The sequence below is a fragment of the Eptesicus fuscus genome, chromosome 13, assembly GCF_027574615.1.
Source record: "Eptesicus fuscus isolate TK198812 chromosome 13, DD_ASM_mEF_20220401, whole genome shotgun sequence".
Lineage (NCBI taxonomy): Eukaryota > Metazoa > Chordata > Mammalia > Chiroptera > Vespertilionidae > Eptesicus > Eptesicus fuscus.
The window spans coordinates 62,782,637-62,799,014 of record NC_072485.1 but is presented as its reverse complement, the minus strand read 5'-3'; the positions used below and the strand labels follow the sequence as shown (position 1 = coordinate 62,799,014).

General features: G+C 37.1%; 1 protein-coding gene across 1 annotated transcript in view; it reads left to right on the top strand.

The window, feature by feature from the left end:
- DCDC1 (doublecortin domain containing 1) overlaps positions 1-16,378 on the top strand; it is a gene marked incomplete at its 3' end in the record, with an annotated part of 313,690 nt that overhangs the window by 206,392 nt on the left and 90,920 nt on the right. The gene's annotated exons all lie outside the window — the stretch shown is intronic.

Here is a 16,378-nt window from a genome sequence, read left to right as displayed (position 1 = left end):
TTAACATATTAGTTAGGCTACTGAAATCTTCGAAATCTTCAAATGATAAATGGCTATTCCCATTTGGGAAATATAATTCCTCAGAATTTAAGTAGGAATAGATGTTAAATGATATAAAAATAGAAGTAAAAATAAACACTAGTAAAACACAGAGTTTATATACATACTTTTTTTTCTAGCAAGTTCTCTAGAATTTCTTTTTTAAAATATATACATATTTTTTAATTGATTTCAGGGAGGAAGGGAGAGGGAGAGAGATAGAAATATCAATGATGCAAACATCTGCATGCCTCCTATAGAAATGAAGCCCACAACCAGGCATGTGCGTGCCCTTGATGGGAATCAAACCCAGGACCCTTCGGTTCACAGGCCAACACTCTATCCACTAAGCCAAACCAGCTATGGCTAGAATTTCTTTCTGACAAGGTTTAAGTTCTAACTCTCTGCACTTGAAAGAGACCTCTGTGGGCCAGCTTTTAGCATGGACAATTTTTGTGCCTACGATTATCAGAGAACAAAATTTTGTGCATAAATCGTTACTTCTGCAGTTAGCTCATTTACCAGTTCTGCACTGGGGACTGAGGAAGCTGCCCCTCCCTAAACACCTGGGATGGAATTGCTGGAAGGGCTCTCTGTCCCTTTGGATAAACAGTCAGGGCTCCCCACCTCTGCCAGGTGTGTCTTCTTTCATGGATTAGGGGAGGGGTAGGGGCTGTACCTTTTAAAATAGAAGATTAACTAAATTGCTGGCATTGATTATGTTGGATCTAAAAAGAATAAGATAATTGTCCTGAGGTACTTGCAAGCAGTTTGGGGTTAATTTTGTCCTCCTATAATCTCTTTAAACTCCACCACTTTGCTAAACTAACTAAAATAAGAAAAAGAAAACTGTCCCCACAACTTCAAACCAGCTCTTCTTCCCATGAGAACAAGGAAGTGATCTCTATTCAGACAAAGGAATTGGAAACAAATCTGTTCAGTCACCTGTTGTTTGTGTACCTGTTGTTTGGATGGTTGCCTCACTCACACCTTTGGTTTTTAGTTTTGCTTACACTGTCTCACTAGTATTTGTTCTCCTCTATCTGAGGCTTAACCATGTTATAGCTGTCTGAAATGTTACTCATTTCTTTTCTCTATTATAAAATGTCTTCCTTCCATAGCACTCTAACTTTTTAAAGGATATGGGATAGAAAAACATTAGGGAATACAGTATATAAGGCATGAGCTGGTGAGTTAAAATGAAAATATACCATATTACGTATTTATACTTAAAATGTTAATGGGAATGAATTGTTCATTTGTCATGATTTATATATCCTTTTGAAATACATAGTTTTTATCATTAATCCAAAGCAATATTTTTTTGGGAGTTGATTTGGGTTTCTGCTCTTTCTGTACTTTGGGCCTCTCATTATTTGATAGACATATAGAATGTATGTGGTGGGAAAACAAATTATCATATAGATTCCCCCATATGCTAGACTTGTGGCATAAAGGAGGTTGACTAAGGCAAGTCTACTCCATCTTAATATTATTCACTACTGAGTTTGTATGCAGTATGTCAGTTAATTTAACTAAATGTATCCTACTTAGATAAATACCATTTGCAGAATTTCAAACAAATTAAAATGTCTCAATACACTTGTAGTATAAGATCCCATAATTTATTTTGTCCATAAGGACACAAAAGAAAAATGTAACAGCTGTTTCAGAATTATAGGCTCTACAGTATGCATTTCATTGTCTTTCCAGATTCAGTTTATTCCAGCAGTGATGCAGGTTAAATGTTTCTGTAAGAGAAACTTTATTTTTTAGTTTTATAAATAATGCAATGATGACTGAAATTAATGTCATAACATCTTCCTTTCTTTATAGCAATAAAATATGATATGTGCTTTGATTATGGTATTTGGAGTAGTAGGATTACTTAAGATGTGTAGGTTTGTGCTCTAAAATTTTCCTTTCCACAAAAAGTGGTAAAAATGACTTCTGCAGAATTTTGCTTTATAAATTTTTCTTGTAAAATTATGTTAATTTTAAAATTATGAAAGCTTTAAAAAATTGAAGCCACTATAATAAACATTTGTATCTATAATAATAAAAGGGTAATATGCTAATTAGACTGCACGTCTTCTGGACATCATTCCGGATGTCCTTCCTGACCAAGCCGGGGCCGGAGGGAAGCCAGCCTGGGTCCCAGGTGCCTGCCAGCGGCCGGAGGAGGGAAGCTGGTGGTGGCAGCTGGGGGAAGGAAGGCCTACTCTTGCACGAATTTTCATGCATTGGGCCTCTAGTATAAGTATAACATCCAGAATTAGAATGCAATAATTCTTAGGGAATTTTACACACACACACACACACACACACACACACACACACACACACATCTATGTAATAAAAGCCTAAGCAACTGTTACAGCAGAAAGACCAGAACGACTGGTTACTATGATGCACACTGACCACCAGGGGGCAGACACTCAATGCAGGAACTGCCCCCTGGTGGTCAGTGTGCTCCCACAGCGGGAGTGCTGCTCAGCCAGAAGCCAGGCTGATGGCTGAGCACAGCAGCAGTGGCAGGAGCCTCTAAGGAGCAGTGCTAAGGAGCAGTGAGTCGAGCAGTAAGGAGCAATGAGCAGGCGGGCAGTAAGGAGCAAGGAGTTCTGGACTGCGAGAGGGCTCAGGTCGAGCTGAGGGACCCTTCCCCCCTTACCCCTAGTGCACGATTTCTTGCACTGGACCTCTAATATATATATGATCTTGTATATTTTAGCATTACCAAGTTAGGAGATTTTTAAAAATAGCATAATTACATGGATTTGAGAAATCATTAATGAGAATAAAGTTTTAAGTACTAGTATTTATCTTTGTAAAACAAAATATGTTTTTAGTATTTGCCAGTTCTTCTAAGGTCCAAAAATGACAACCTGTTAGTTCTTACCATTCCACTATACTTCTTTTAAACCTTCCATGTAATTCTTATGTGTTCACTATTCAAATTCATTAATGAAGAACTATCCATATGTCTCCAGAATTGTAAGATTGCCTAAAAGATAAGTGGATCTGAAAATAATTTATCAAAAAATATAATGTGTAATCCTAACATCTTTTTAAAAGGCACATAACTCTCTCACACCCCAAGGCTCAATATGTTATAATTTTGTTTTACTTAAGCTTATAAGAACTTGGATAAAAATAATGGGGTTTGTATGTCATTTCCTCTGTTTTCTAGTCTCAGAGGGGGGAATTTCTAGATTAGTTTTTTTTTTTCTTCCCCTGGGCAATATACAACTCTCTATGTTATGGCCATTAATGTTCAGTAATAAGTTAGTCTTCAAATACCAATAAGATGATGTGGGCTTGATGGAAGTTAAATGTCCCTAAATCCTATGAATTGATCTGCAGGAGCTGTTTTCCACATGAGTGGTGGCTTCACCCAGGCAGACATCCGCAGAGCTTGAGGTCAGGGTGATGGAAGAGGAGTGGGCTTGGTGGCACATCTGCACTCTATTCCTGACAGTGTCTTGCTTCGGCAAAGGGAAGTGAAGCGCGCATACCATGCTCAGTGGCATTTCCAAATGCAGCTCAGCTGGGGGCCCAGGCTTATTGCATCAACGGCACATACTGGGCAAAAAAGGAAATACATAATTTTGTCCAAGTAGTAGATCACAATCTACCAATCCTTCCCTCCCCCTTCAAAATCATCACCCCCACACACTAATAGCTCTAATAGACACAGACTTTATGCATATTTCAAGTCACAGCAGTATTTCTAATGCATATGTGAAAGGGCCCTTAATTTATGTCTACCAACTGTGTGGTGCCCTGCTTTTGGGTAATGTCATCATCCTAATGGTGTTTCTATTATACTCAAAGGTAGCAAATGAGGCTTATTGCAAGAAGGTAATTGATTTTCACTGAGTGAAAATGTAAATAGCCACAAGAAATCCTATGAAAGATAAGTAGTTCAAAATTGCCAGGGGGAAAAAATGATTTGTGTACATGACTTATTGGTCCAAGTATATAAAATCTTTCTTTTTTCAAGTCGATGCCACAATAACTGAATTTTGCATCATTTTATTTCAAATTGAAGTAAAAGTTGGAGAATGTTGATGATCTTGCTTTCACCAGCTTATCAGTGTATATTACGACAATTATCATATATGGAAGGGGACTTCCTTTTTTTCAGTGTGACTTTTTAATAGACACAATGTGAATAAAATTCCTATCATGGAGGTATAACGACTATTCTTTTGACATTCTATAGGGAAAAAAGTATAGCATCTGCATCAATAATGTATTTTTTAAAAATATATAAGCCAAAAATCTCATTGAAAATAACAAAAACATTAGCCCCCTATTCAAGAAAAAAGGCAAAGCTAAAAACATGTTTTACTATTATAAAGAAAGATTAGGTAAAAATCACAGATGCTTAAGGACATGATGTGGAAAAGTGGTGACCAATGTTTTCTTAGCAATAAAGACAATTCTCCAAGTTTGTATTAGCAAGAGAATTAAAGCAAAATAGAGTATCTGAGACAAAAATTGTTTGCTAAAATAATGCCAATTTTTATTGTACAGTCACGAGCTCCTAAAACTATTTTTGTCCCCTCCACAAGTGAAATATAGACATTTGCATATTGCTATTATAACCAATACTACTTGTGTCACACTACTCTTTCCTGAATCCAAAAGATACCTTTCTCCGAAGAGCCAGTTATCAGAAAAGCAACATTTTAATCACAAAAGTCTCCTTTATCTACTTAAATTTTTTGTGATGGAAAATAAGAAATAGACCATGCATTTCATCCACTCTCCTATCTTATCTTACTATGATTTGAAAAGGACTTTTATTTCAGGAATTATAAAATATATAATGAGAATGTTCTTGCCTTAGAAGGTTACTTGGATTAAAAAGAAACATATCGTTTTTGTTGACCTTTGAGTTGGTAGATGGAGAGATTTGATAATTTTTATTTCTGCAGGAGAATAGGAAGTGGGACAAGAAAAATAATCCAAATTCCTTCTTCGAAGGAAGTTTAGAGGAACAATTCTTTTCAACTTACAGCATCATCAGGATGCAAAATCTTTAACATCTGTTTTATGCTTCATAATGTATGTGGCTAGAGGCAGAACCAATTCAGCAATCAGTTCAAACAAGGGTAAACCGGAAGCTTGTTGACTTATTACACAGTGCCATGGACAAAATATACTCTTTGATATGATCAGTCCCCAACCAAGCCCTTCAGTTTGCTACAGTTTTAAATTTTTAGATTTAGACAGACAGGACTCCCTAGTGATAAGGAGGTTTCACTAATCACTTTTAAAGCCATGTTTGTAAATTCCATTTGGTAGAAAACCCAAGCTCAAAACAAGAAATTCTACTTTATGGGGAAAACAAAACCTCGCATACTTATTTCATTAAGAAGAAAACATCAAATAGGTTTATCACAGCATGACTTCACAGTTTCTGCATTCCAAATTCTATTTCATTTAAAAACCCAGTCATTATTATGTTCTTTCTGAATTTAGCTATCTCAGATTTATCAGGCTGTGAATAAATAATGAAAGCAGGAATGGTTTAAAGGCTACTAAATAATTAGCACATTTAGACATAAAATTTCAGTAAAGATAGTGGACAGGCCCCTCACTCTGTTTGTTGTAGTTGATACGAAGTATATAGTGAGGAGAATTGTAAACAGTACTGACAAATATGGGTCTGAACAATTCGAGAAGACACTTGTTCTGTTTCTATTACCTTAAACCTTTTTTTTAGAACTATAGGACAAAAGTAAAACTGGATCCATAGAAAGACATGTTTGGGTAATATTTAAAAGTATCTCTATTATTAAAACAATCTAATAGTTTTATACATTTGTATTTTAAAAAACTCATTTGGGAAGCTTTTAGAAACCAAATTATTTTAACAATTTTTATCTGTGTTGTAAAAGATAGCTTTATTATATGTAATTTATAACGTCCAAATCTGAGGTAATGAATATTCTATTTCATCGAATGTATATCATTTTTATTGGTTTTTATACTAATCACCTGCTTTGGATTATAAAGGAATAAACAATGGTGTCTTCCAGATATGCCATCCCAAATCGCAGGTGTAATCATGGGTACAATTTTCTTTAAGATTGAGATGAGAATACTGTTGGCAGCAGTAACTATGGTTCAGTCTTGAATCCTAGAAACTTTAATTCAGGTGCATTGTGGGAACATAAAATGTGAGTTCAAATGCTTTTAAGAAGTCATGCCATTTTGTTGTTTGACACTAATTTTCAACCCAGCATGCTTTAGCAATGACTGAAATTAGTTCCAAGTGAATTACAGCTAAGCTATTTTCTACCATCTAAATTTTTTATGCCAACTGAGTGAAGAGAGTTTCTTGAAATTTTCTTTAGCATGTATTATGGCATGGGGCTCATCAGTGTAGACAATCAAGTGTCCTGATTGTACATACCATTGAGATGTCACTCAATTGTTTTTTTGCGAATATTGTTCAACCCCAGTTATATTTTTTTTGGTCAGAAGAAACATCATTTGTAATTGTCTACTTTCTTTCCAAGTCATCAACAAGTGTTATTTCTATAGAGTCCATGAAATAGATACCGACCCATTGGAAATTGGACTAAAACTAGCAACTTGTTTCCCTCATGACAATAGAGTTACAATTAGATATAGTTTCTATATCCTACATTAGAAAAAGTGTTCTATATGGGTGTGTATCATAATTCAAACTTTTGCCCTTAACACACAGTAGAGAGTTGAATTTTATGAGAATTGGAGGCAGGGTATTTCTAAATGATTATGAAGATATATCATTTGACCATAAAAAAAAGAAGTTTCTAGGCATTAAATAAGATTGAATCTTAAACAAATAAAAAGCAGCTTTTATGAACTAATTTAATATTTTGAATTTTCAAGTTGTTTCTCTTAGTCTTTCAAACCAAAGGGATTCATGGTGAATAAAGGTCTGATCTGACCTCCATGTTTCATACAGGGTACAAACGATGCTGGTTTAGTTAGTATTCATGTAAAATGTTGATGGAAAATATAAGAAGTATTTAATCAAATATAGGGTATTTGATTATATCTAATATATAAGGATCAAAACAATATGTAGGAAATATATGTAGGCAGTCAATGGCAGTTTCATAGTTAGGGTTGCTGTTTCTCAAGGATTAAAATAATAAATTACATCAAATGAATTAAGAAAGTTCCTCAAAATGACCTTCCCCCCCCCCTTTTTTAATGGCTTCTTCTTGAGTAATATTTTCTCCCTCAAAAAGGCTAGAGTCTCATAATTTGTGAAAAGTTCAACATTATATGTGAAGATAGTCTTCCCTTCCATTGTTTTAATTTACATGCTTTAAAGCTATACCAATGAAGTGATTGAAGGAAATAAGTAATAAAAAGCACACCAAAGAAGTTATGACAAGACAGCCAGATGGCAGAGAATTGCAGTACTTGCTGTAATTTTATCAAAATTACTATTGTCATGGCATGTTAGTTTTCATAAGAATTTGTACAGTCACTGATCTCATACAGACAAATTAATTTCAGGTTCTCTCATGTGTAGTCATATAACAGCTATACTTGAGCATGCACAAAAGAAAATTAAATAATCATAGTCACATAAACTTGAAAAGCAGCACAATATCATAAGTTTACCATTCCATAACGTCTTGGGAATCAGTGATCATTTCTGTTATGTTAGACTCAAATCGATCTGCAGTGGTACAGCTATTATGTAGTTTCTGCTATGTGTAGTCTTCATTATATAAAGGTACCGTGTCATGCAGTATTCTATTAGTGAATTGTTATTAAATCAGTAATGTTGTAATTCCTACATTATGCTCTTCATCAAGTTTCTTTCTTTTATCTCTTTTATGTCAAAAGGGATAGAAGCTTTTTATGTTTCCCTTTAGAGATAAATACAGATCTAAATCCTTAGTGATTAATGAGTTTAAATGATATTTTGAATTAAGAATGTTTATTACAGGTTTCAAATGTTCTCCTTCCTTTATTTGTTACAGAATTATGAAAAGAAAACCTGAAACTATGCATTTTATAGCTCTGCTGTGCATATCTAACCAACACATTTCAATTCTAAATGCTTCTCCCTAAAGTCATCTATTTTTATTTTCCCATTGCATAGCCCGACTTATTTCTGTCATGTCATGTCCTCCTAGGCATCAGATTTGGTACATTGTAATATGTGCTTGGCCTCAGTTTCCTCATCTACAACACAGATGTTTCCCTGCCATATTCACTTCATAGACATTGGGGGTTGCTATGAGAACTTAATGTTTATTAAAGTAAGTTTAGTTTTCATGACCTTAAAATTGAAAAAAAAATTTCACTAGCTATTTCAATGATCTCAACTTATTCAAACAAATATATCACCTGAAGACATGACAGCAGTCATACATGTCTTAGAAACATCTCATTAAGTATTTTAATCCTTTATTCTTTTTTTCACCAAAAATGTGCTATATTCATCTTTAGGCTTTTGTCCCTAAAGAGAGAGAGTTGTTTAATGCATTAAATTTTAGTTGTCTGTGCTGAAGTGTTTTGTGGTCTTATATGTATATGTAGCTCTTATTTCATATTAATGGTATGAAATGTTTTAGGAATTTCCAATGTGTAAAATTTTATTATATATAAAATTTACATATATGTTACATATATAAGATATATATAAAATATTATCCTATCTAATAAAAGAGTAATATGCAAATTGACCATACCTCCGCTACACCCACAAACCTTGCCCACAAGCCACACCCATCAGCCAATCAGGAGCGAATATGTAAATAAACCCAACCAAGATGGCTGTGGCCACGGAGAGCAAGAGGGAGGCTTGTGTTTCCCCGGCATTGGAGGAAGCCAAGCTTTCCGCCTGCCTTTGCCAGCCTAGGCCTCCACTCAATGCTACAAAGTTTCAATGATAGAAGATAAATAAATCCCAACAAAAATGGCGGCAGCCATGGAGCTGGAGAGAGCAGGAGGCTAGGGTTGCCCTCGGCCATGGAGAAAGCCAAGCTTCTGCAGCCCTGACTGGCCTAAGCCTCCACTCCAGGCTACAAACTTTCAATTGTAGAAGATAAATAAATCCCAGATACCAGGGCCTCCACTTGGGTCTCTGGGGGGCGTGGCCGGCCTGCAAACCACCACAGGCCCCTCGCCCAGGCCGCCCCACACCCCAAGGGAACCCCCACCCTGATCCGGGACACCCTTCAGGGCAAACTAGCTGGCCCGCACCCGTGCACCAGGCCTCTATCCTATCTAATAAAAGAGTAATATACAGATTAACCATCACTCCAACACACAAGATGGCTACCCCAATGTGGTCAAAGATCCTACCCCCATGTGGACACAGGATGGCCACCACAAGATGGCCAGCAGGGGAGAGCAGTTGGAAGGGATCAGGCCTGCAAGGGAGGGCAGTTGTGGGTGATCAGGCCAGCAGGGGAAGGCAGTTGGGAGGGACCAGGCCTGCAAGGGAGGGCAGTTGGGGGCGATCAAGCCTGCAGGGGAGGGCAGTTAGGGATGACCAGGCCAGCAGAGGAGGGAAGTTGGGGATGACCGGGCCTACAGGGAAGGGCAGTTGGGGGGACCCAGGCCTGCAGGGGAGAGCAGTTGGGTAGCACCAGGTCTGCAGGGGAGGGCAGTTAGGGGTGACCAGACCTGCAGGGGAGGGCAGTTAGGGGTGACCAGGCTTGCAGGGGAGGGCAGTTAGGGGCAAACAGGCTGGCAGGGGAGCAGTTAGGCATCAATCAGGCTGGCAGACAGAAGCAGTTAGGGGCAATCAGGAAGGCAGGCAGGCAAGCAGTTGGGAGCCAGCAGTCCTGGATTGTGAGAGGGATGTCCGACTGCCCAGTTGGACATCCCTCAAGAGGTCCCAGATTGGAGAGGGTGCAGGCTGGGCTGAAGGACAACCCTCCCCCCGCTTACGAATTTCGTGTACTGGGCCTCTAGTGTATATATATAATAGCCTGTTTTTTTTAATACACAAGTTATACATTAGAGAAAAAACCTTGTATGTTATATTTGAGGCAAGTAATGTTTCCAGTATGTGGTTGTCCTTTAATTTTGCTATATTCAATAGACAAAGGTTTAACATTTTATATAATCTAATTCACTAATCTTTCCTCCTGTGATTGTTCTACTGATAAAAATGAACAGCATTTTCTAATATGGCACAATGGCATATATTGTCAACCTTGTACGAATATGTCTCATTTATATGTAATTCATTATTATAAAGTACATACATATATGTTCCTAGATCAAGTATTAAGGCTAATTGTTTTCCTCTTTGGATTTTCTCTTTTTGTGTCTCTCCTCTTTCTTCCACCCTGCCCTTCACTCTGCTGTTGCTTCTGCACTCACCAAGTGTCTTCCTCATTGTTCCTTGCTCCACCATGCACCTTTGATTTGCCATGGAGTGGAGTGGAGTGGAGACAGCAGCCAGTTATCATATTGCACTGCTATTCATATCGTGCTGTGATCTGTTGGTTTAAATGTTTGAAAAATATCAAAATGTAGTTTATATACTATAATATATGTATTCATGTGAATATATGCATGTATTTTATTTTGAGGAAAAGCAACACAATTCTAATGATAACTTATTTGTCCATAATTATAAACTAAGTCAAGGACTTGCCTTGCCCTGGACAGCTGGGCATGGAGCTGAAGACTAGATTGCCTCCCTGTCATGCAATTACCTCCATTCCTGGGTCCAAGGCCATTGTTTATTGAACTTGATCCTTCTTTAAAGTGGAATCTCTGCTGTGTGGTGCTGAGGAGCTAATGCTACTTTTGGATTCTGACACTGTGAGTGATTCAGGGACCCTCCTCTTAGCTAATTGAAAGGTTGTCGTGATGGCTGAATGATTGTTAAAATCTATAGAAGTCACAGTATCTGTCTTCATCCAATGTTTTGCTTCGTCATTTGTGAGTACCTATCATGGGTCTAGCACCAGGCCCAAAAAAAAAAAAGTTAGAAGAACACATATTTCCTGCTCTTGAGGTACTTACAATCTAGTTTGGGAGGGCATACACACACACACACACACACACACACACACACACACACACACACACATATATATGATGTCCCCAAATAATGTATACACACACTTGGAATAATTATAAAGGCAATGTTTATTAAAATATACTTCATTTTTAAAATTGAGCTATCAGCTGTTAAAGTGCATATATATTTTGGAGGACACCCTGTATATGTATATATATGTACACATAAATTAAAATTTTAAATTAGCTGAACTAGTTACTAGATAAGAGAGACTGTAAGGATGCAGATCTATATGCCATAGAATTTAACATTAGGGGAAACAGTATAAAAACAGGGTGGCACCAGCTAGAGGAGGTTTTTATGGGTTAAATTGTGTCCCAAGGTAAGATGTTTAAATCCTAACCCTCCAGTACTTGCGCATATGACTTTGTTTGCAAATGTAATCGACTTAAGATAAAGTCATGCTTAATGGATGTGTCCTAACCCAATATGACAGGTGGCCTCATAAGAAGAGGAAAAGAGACAGAGATATAGACCACCAATTTTTAACATTAGTTATTTTAGATGAGTAATATATTAACATGACTCAAAATAAGAGATTCAAGCTGGTATGCGGTAATGTTACCTGCCTACCATTGCCCCCAACCTTCCTATCAGACCACTCCCATACCCACCAGAAAATTATTCCTATTAGTGACTTGTGGACCTTTCCAGCAATTTATTTTAATGCATAAGCAAAGAATATGAACAAATACCCAATCCCCTTTATGGAAGTGGTAATATTTCATACCAGAGGCCCAGTGCACGAAATTCATGCACAGGTAGGGTCCGTAGGCCTAGCCAGTGGTCAGGGCCGATCAGGGCCTTCCTGCTGCTGGCCAGGGCCTTCCTTCCCCAGCTGCTGGCTTCTGGAGCCTTCTTTCGTTCCGTGCTGCCCACTGGTGGTCAGCGCACATCATAGCGAGCAATCGAACTCCTGGTCTCCCAGTCAAACTCCCGAGGGGACCTTTGCATATTAGCCTTTTATATATATAGATACTATTTGCACTCTTAAAGTGTTACTTTTTTCACTTAATGAGTTTGAGATTTTTCCGTGTCAGATTTTTATACATAGTAGACATTCAATAACTTAGATGGTTTTGGTTAGTTAATGTTCTCAGGATCTGTGTGGTCTTGCTTTTTAATTTTTACCACTAACATCTCCATCAGGGCCCTTTACACAGTGGCTGGCACCCAGTTGGCTCCACCTACTTGGAAACTCACTTGTACCCTAAGTTTGGCTTAGCATTGATTAAAAATTACTCCAGATAACCATTTCTCCTGACTTCACAAAGTATATTATTAAGATTTTCTGACGCTTTTATCCGAACTGCTTCACTCATATCCTTGAAATAACAACCCTTTTCCCCAAGGTTCTGCAATTATCTCTTAAGTAAAGTTCAAGCATATACTAGTATAAGTCATTTCAGAAGCTAATGATGGAAAGGCAAAACCCATAAATATGGCTCTTACACACAATCATATGGTTTTGTTGCTACCAGGGAAAGATGAGAGGGAGAGAAGATCAACACGAGGAAAGTAACATTAAACAAGTAACAACATAAGCAGCTGTAGAGAGGGAAACAGAAGAGCAGCTGATGAGGAGGAGAAGAGGAAAAATGAAGCATTTTGGTGAAAACCCATGATTACTGGGAAACGATTTTTAATATGGCTAAATGTCTGTTTAACAGGACTTAACTATATTATTATAAAAGGAAGTTCTGGAATCCTAAATATAGCTAATGTAGAATCAAGAAAGGGAGGATGTAAGATGCTTCTTTAATTTTGGGATAATGAATGAAATTTAAATCACAACTGAGCCTTCCCCAAAACATAGTTTGCATCTAGAATACTGGACTGTTGTTGGATAGAAAAGGAATAAATGTTAGATGTTAATTTTTATTAAAAGAAGTGCTTATATAAAACCAAATACCACTGATTCAGCTTCTTATGGTTGTGCCTCAGTCTGATAGGTTGAGGGTCATGAAGGACTTCAGTGAGGACAGTGCTTATCAATTATCATGAAATAAAAATGGCTGGCATCATATCAAGTAGATAAATTTAGCAGCAGGTGTTTAAGCTGGTTTTGAATAAAGTGGTATGTTATTACTGAGTAAAAAAATCACTCCAAACTTAGTGCCTGTCTTAGTCCTTTTGGGCTGCTATAACAAAACAAAAAAAGCCACAGACTGGGTGACTATTAAAAAACAGAAAATTTACTTCTCATAGTTCTGGAGGCTGCAAGTCCAAGATCGGGGTGCCTGTATGATGTAGCGAGGGCCTCTAATGGGTTGCAGTCTCCTCACTGCATCTTTCCTTGACAGTAGAGGCTGGGGAGCTCTATGGGGTTTCTTTTGTCAGAGAACTAATCCCACTCAGGAGGGCTCTGCCTTCATGGCCTGATTACATCCCAAAGGCTCCACTATCTAATAACATCAGATTGGGGATAAGAATGTCAACATTTAAAATTGGGTTTCAGACATTCTAGTAAATATCAGGTCATATGAGTAACTTAAAACAACAAACATGTATGATCTAACACAGTTTTTGAGAATCAGGAATCCAGGAACAGCTTGGGTAGGTGGTCTGTCTCAGGATCTTTCATGAGGTTGTATTCAAACTGCTACCCAGGGTTTTAATCATCTGAAGGCTTGGGTAGGGCTGGAGGATCTACTTCCATGTTTACTCAGGTGACTATTGGTAGCCGACTTCATTTTCTAGCCACCTGGGCCTCTCTGTAGGGCTGCTGACTTCCCCCAGAGTGAGTGATGAGAGAAAAAGAATGCATTCAAGGCAGAAGCCACAATGCCTTTTATAACATAATGTTAGAAGTGAAATATCATCACTTTGCCATATTCTATTGGTCACACAGACCAAACTTAGTAAAATGAGGAAGGTTTATTAGGCAACCCAGGCTGCCATAACAAAGTATCACAAACTCAGTGACTTAAAACAACAGAATTTTTTTTTTTTTTATGTTATGGAGGCTAGAAGTCCAAGATCAAGGTGTGTGTGTGTGTGTGTGTGTGTGTGTGTGTGTGTGTGTGCGTGCATGCATGTGTGTGTGTGTGTGAGAGCGAGAGCGAGAGAGAGAGAGAGAGAGAGAGAGAGAGAGAGAGAGAGAAGGAGAAAGAGATATGTGGTGCCTCTTCCTCTTTATATAGGATGCAGGTCCTATTGGATTAGGGCCCCACCCTTTTGACTTCATTTAACCTCAATTATCTCCTTAAAAGTGCTATTCCAAATATAGTCAAGTCACATTGGGTATTAGTTCTTCAACACGGATTTTGAGGGAGTCACAGTTAAGTCTATCATTGAGGGAGCCTGCTTAGGATGTACTAGTAAATAGCAGGTAGCAGGGATCTTGTAGCTATCTCAGAGGCTGCCTACCACAAGCATACTGGGTGGTGGTGTGCCCTAGACTATTCCTGGCTCTAATGGTTTCATTCATACCAGATTCACCAAAAACCTTTTATTCCTCTTTGCAGTTACCTTTAGAGTTGGTTTGGTATCGCTCTTTTGTCAGGCCCATTTGAAGACAAAAATGAAAGCACTATGAATACCATTTTATTAAATATGAAATTATAATTATATTACATAATTTCATGTATATTTACCATATCTATGTGGGGGACTCCCTAAATAAATATCTAATTATGTGTAAATACTAGTAAGTGGGTTCTTGTATATTTTAAAACCATGCCCTTGCTGGCCTGCTACTGTTTTCAATAATGTTCTCTTACTTTCCTTTGAATATAGTTTCCTATAAATATGAAAGAGCAGATAAATTTCCTAAGCCCTTTATTTTTAGTTTCGATGGTAAAGTAGTTAAAATACTTTATAAAAAATGGTCATGAAGGTATGAAAACTTAAGTTCTGAAGTGCTAAGAAGTATAATAACAAATATTTACTGAGCACCTGCTAGGTATGTGTAGACTTGTTGCCATACATTGGGACAAGAGAGAAAGAATAAAAACAGACAATTCCTCCTTAATTGAACTTGCCGTTTGCTAAAAATTTACTAAAGTAAAAGGTCTTCACTTAATATGTCTTTGTTCTCAATATGAAATGTCCCCAGAGAAGTGCTCTTGAAAACCAAACTATTTTTAATATTAAAAATAAAATTAAGAAAGAGGAATGAAATATATTAGAAAGACATTCTACAAAAGGCCAAACAGGAAACCAAAGAGCAATATTAGGGAAAGATATGGTAGATAGGTTCTCTTCAAAATTGTCTTGAAATTTTTCAAACATCAGAAAAGAATGCAGGATAATTTAATGACCACCCATTGCTGTCTCCTCAGCTTTACTAGATCCTTAACAGTTTGCCTTATTTGCTTTAGATTACTTTTCCGAAATTACAAATTATTGTTCCATCTCTAGATTATACCTCTATCCCGAACTAGTGCTCACTATTCACATACATGTTTTAGTTTTATTCTATAAACAACGTATAGTATGGTTTGGGATGTTTTTGATCTTTATCTAAATGATCTCATGCTGAACATACTATTTTTCTTGCTTTTAGTGGTTCACATATTTTTAAGCCTTATTCATGGTTACATACTTATCTCTAATTTAATTTAATTCCTGTATGATTCTGAGTATAGCACAATTTATCTATTCTCCTTTGGGAGACATACACTATTTGCAACTTTTCACTATTACAGTTGGTCATTTGCTTTCTTTGCTTGGCATTATGCTTTTGAGATTTATCTATGATGGTGGGTGTGAATCTATCTTTTATCTACTGCACAATATATTTTAATTATTGCATAATATTGCAAACAGTGCATATTCCTTGATATTTCTTGTGGGTATGACTGCAAGAGCTGTGGGATTACTATGAGTAAAGGGCATGCCAACTTTCGGCTCCATTTGGTATTGTCAAATAGCTCTCCAGGGTGGTTCTCCTTCGGGAGTGATCATTTTTGATGGTCTTCCATCCAACAGTATGCTCACAGCAGGTTGTATTGGGGTTCTTTCTTGACTTCTGACAACAGCAGTTGGTTAGAACTTACATATTAGTTTGTTTTATTGTCTCTGTAACATAACACTTAAGTACCCTCCACAAACCCAGTAAAAAAACTAAACTGTTTAACAAATAATTATATTAAGACTAATGGCCTGGTGCACGAAATTTGTGCACATTAAAAGGGAATTAATTAAAGGAAACATTTTAATATTGCTCTTTGCCCTTTCTCTATAATAGAAGTGTCAGAGATGAAAGAAAATTAGTAAAATGTATATGAAAATTTTCCTCCTGTCAGAGTATGGGGCACGCCGCGA